Source organism: Pongo abelii, chromosome 4 (genome assembly GCF_028885655.2).
Source record: "Pongo abelii isolate AG06213 chromosome 4, NHGRI_mPonAbe1-v2.0_pri, whole genome shotgun sequence".
Lineage (NCBI taxonomy): Eukaryota > Metazoa > Chordata > Mammalia > Primates > Hominidae > Pongo > Pongo abelii.
Window position 1 is genome coordinate 123,505,939 of NC_071989.2, and position 4,233 is coordinate 123,510,171.

At 45.8% G+C, this 4,233-nt stretch overlaps 1 pseudogene; it reads right to left on the bottom strand.

Moving 5' to 3' along the window:
• Nucleotides 1-488: 488 nt before the first annotated feature.
• Nucleotides 489-3,395, bottom strand: LOC100438972 (catenin alpha-1-like; annotated as a pseudogene).
• Nucleotides 3,396-4,233: the final 838 nt, after the last annotated feature.

The window sequence follows — 4,233 nt, forward strand, 5'->3', positions numbered from 1 at the left end:
CAACCCTATGGTTAAATCCTATTATTATCCTCTTTTTTTGTGCCTGCAAAAAAGCAACTTTATTAATGTCCTGCAGCAGCATGCATTAGTAATTATAACCATGCATTAAAATTCTCATTTCATGTCATCAAGAGAGTAATCAGTTCTCTTCATGATACATTATGTTTTACTGAGTTTGTCCCTTCAAAGACCTTTCTGGGAACATTCCTTCTCCAGGGACTGCTTCCTAAGATGCCCAGGTTGCTTACCACAGGTCATCTTTGGTCATTTAAAAGCTGTCAAGCCATCTGGACTACACCCTCTTAACTGAGGTTGAGCCAAATTCCCTTCTCTCAAATCCTAACGCCACCACTACTAACAGAACAGCTTGGTCAGAGCATTACTAACAACTTAATGTGGGATTCTCTTTGGTTATGGAATTTTACTTTTATTTAAGCATATAAAAATACAGCTAGAAGTAGGCTCCTGCATTCTAAAAGCATTTTTAATCAACTTAAACACAAGTAGGTCCTTGGAAAATTCACCACCTGGACTGGTTCACAGTCGGCCCATTTCCCCGTGGAATTTAACATCAGTGTTGTATTTAGCAAATTCATTTGAGTGATGAACAGTGACTGATCTTCAGGAGCCCCGAGGGGTGGGGGCAGCTGGCCTGGGCAGACTTCGATGCTGTCCATGGCTTTGAACTCACTGAGGGCCTGCACCGGGTTCACATGCTTCTTCTGAGATGGCCGTTTAATCTTGCTCTGTGACTCATCCTGTTTCTCTCTCTTCACCAAGGGCTTTTTCTCTGGTGCCTTTATCTTCCATGACACAGCAGAAAGGTTGAGGGAAGCCATACCCTGCGACTTTTGGTATTTGGTAGAGGCGACGTAGGATGCCTTCATCGTCTGCACCACAGCATTCATCAGTCCTTGGTTGCCCAGATCAGGGACGTGGCGCTGTCCACTCCAGGGACAATGAACTCCCTGCCAAGATTCTGCACCTCGGCCTTGACCTTGCTGCAGATGTTGAGCTTGTGGCAGTAGAGGGTGATGCAGTGCAGGTAGGCCAGCAGGCCAAGTCAGGGCAGGCTGAGTCGAGCAGGCCGACCTTGCTTGCAGGCCGAGTCGGGGCAGTGGTCTGCGATGGTGCGGCCAAGCTTGTCCATCCTGGATCCTGCCTCCACAATTTTCTTTGCAGCACTGATTACATCCAATGTATTTTTGAGTGGTCCTTTACCTCAGGTAAAGTCAGTCATCTCCATCATAATCATGCACGTCTGCTTGGCCAGCACAATGATGTCATTGGCACTGTTGTCCCATTTGGACACTTCAGCATCCAGCTTGCTCTTTTCTTCCTGAAGCTGGCCACCTGTTCTGAAATCTTCACTTTTTGCTCCTGGGGAAGCTGAGCCATGATCGCCTGGACACTCTGGCCAGCTATCAGCTGATTGTCTTTTGTCTGGATGCTCATCCTACTTCTGACATCTTCCATCTCAAAGTAAGACTCATCCAAGTCCTCAGGGGTCCTTATCATCAGCACTGCTTTCCTGACGTCCCGGTTGCCACCATATACCAGGCGGGAGGCATTGATAAACTCATTCTCATCCATGGGCTGGGCAGGGTCTGAGCTGAGGGCTTCCACAGCTGCTTCGGCTTGCTCAGTACAACGTGGTATGACTGTGTTGGAAAGCAGCTTAGTGGCTTCCAGAACCTTCTCTGTGTAGACTCCTGGCTCTTTGTTGTCCATCTCTGAGGTGATTAAGTGAATGTCCCAGGCTGCCCAACCTTGAATTGCACCAGTGTGCAGTCCAGGCCATCCACATCTTTCTCTTGGAGAGCAATGATGCATTTGTTCCATTTTCCAAAATGTGATTCTCTGAGACAGCCAAGAAGTCATCAATGGAAGTAATGTCATCAACAGCATCTGTGAGAACATGGACTTGTTTTTCCCACTGTTCTTTTAAAAAGATCCATGTTCTCTTGGGCCAGTCTACTCTGGCCCTTTAGCATTTGCTAAAGCCAATGCAACATTGACAACCTGAGGACAGAGGGCTTCTAACTGGCTTGCAGACATTCGAACAAGTTTTACACCTTCTTCATTATTTGAGATGGAACAGGCCAAGTTGGCAACCTCAATCAATTTGTTGCCATGTTCACAGAAAACTTTGGCATACTCCTTATTTCTCATTTCCATTCTTTGCAGCTTAAATCAATACCAAAAGTGGAACATTGGTTTCCAGGAAAGAATCTGAAACGTTGTCCATGACAGCTTTGTGGAGCTGTCTACGCAAGTCCCTGGTCTTCTTGGTCATTTTATCTATAGCAGAATTGAGGGTGTCACTTCTTTCTTTACATCCAGCATTGCCCATGTACTCCAAAAGCAGATCCTGCAGGACCTGGAGGACAGTGTTACACTCTGCCACAATTTGCTCATGATGGTCATCATGTGTGCAGGACGAGTTGCCCATCAAGGCAGCTCCGCTAATGATGCCTTCCAGGTGCTCCTCCAGGGAAGGCCTAAAGCACTCCTTGCTGAAGCTCAAAGGGTCCACAATTATTTGTTTATCAAAGTTATTGAGTACATATGCCAGTTCTACTCCTCCTCCAGCCTGGTGATGGGAGGCATCGTCTGAGGCAGTGGCCTGGGCTACATTGGAAATGCCTGTGATGGCCTGCTGCAGCTGCTTGTATATCAGGTCCCTGTTGGCCTTATAGGCTGCAACATCGGGGTGCTGTAGGCATGCCTGGGATGCAGTATAGAGGATCAGAACGTTCTTCTGCAGGATTCCTCTAGCTGCAGCCATCTGATCACGATGGCCAACATCTTTCAGTTCCTGTTGTCTTTTGACTGCCATGATGTTCGGCTTATTCACTTCGGGTTTTAGGGCTTTATACTATATTCCTAAGTCTTGTTCATTGCCAGCATTCCCCAACTTCAAGATATCATCTTCCACAACTTTCAGCTGAACAAGTAATGTGTAGACATTTGCCATGTCAGCAAAAATCAGCAATCAGGTAACAGCAGAGAGCAAAGTTCAAGCTGCCTGAACCATGTTGCCTTGCTTCACAGAAGAGCAGGGATCATCTGCGAACTCTCCCACAGCAGTCTTCATCAAATCACCTTGTTTTCCAACATATTCTACAGCAGCCACAAGCTATTCCTTGAGAAAACTGGCTCCCCTTCACAATTTTATCCTCCTTCTCCAAGAAATTCTCAGCTGCTTGTTCAACAGATGCAGCCAAAACATGGACCTTCTTAGAATGACCTCTCTTCTTATTAGAGGGCCCCTTACTACTGGTGTTTACCAGGGTTGTAACCTGTGTAACAAGTCTCTCAGCTGCCAGAGTCCTGATCTCTAGACTTTTGGGGTCCCACTTCAAGTTTAAGTGGCCTGCATGGACAGCAGTCATTTCTGTGGCGAGTGGGGTGAGCACTGGATTCCGGAGGCCCGAAGCCAATGCCCACTGCTTTGTCCTCCTCCCTTTTAAAGATAAGGAAACTGAGGTACTTTGTCATTGTTGCTATTGCTATGAATTATTTCCTTTTTCACCATCATCCTTATTGTACATGTAAGCCTCATCAGATTCCATATGGAAGTTGATTGGGTATAAGTTGACATACCACACACCAATTTCAGGTCCTCTCAGCCTCACCTGTCTCTTGTTCCAGCTGCCACCTTGGCACCCCACTCCAATTATTTCTGCCAGGCACCTCCTTCCAGAGTCCAGCTCCATACCCATGCCATGAGCCTCGATCTTCCCATCCTAGGATTCCCTGTTAACTTCCAAGTAATCCAGAGGCCCTGCCTCAGGCCCCAGAATTGCACAGCTCATAATTACAGAGGAATTAATACCACATGGTCAAAGTGCTCCCAAATGGGAGATGAAAACTGATAGATTTTTTTTTTTTTTTGATTCCAGACTTGGGATGCAGCTTTTAAAAGTCCTGGTCTTGTAAGATAGAGCAATCAGAAGTATTTAGTGGTGACCAGCTCCGTTATGCCTGCTTGAATTTCTCTGTCTCCTTCCCTGCCTCACTCCCCTCACTTCTGCTTCATGAGATCATACTTCCTATCACAGTAGTAACAACATAGCATTTTCAGGCTCTGCTTTCTAAGGAATCTAGATTAAGTAATTATAAGTAAAATTCCACCAAATGGAAGTTTAGTCATTTTCATTAACTTCAGAATCAGTAATAATTTATTGTGGTCTAATCAGAATACAATTCTGGAATATTATCCCTAGAAGT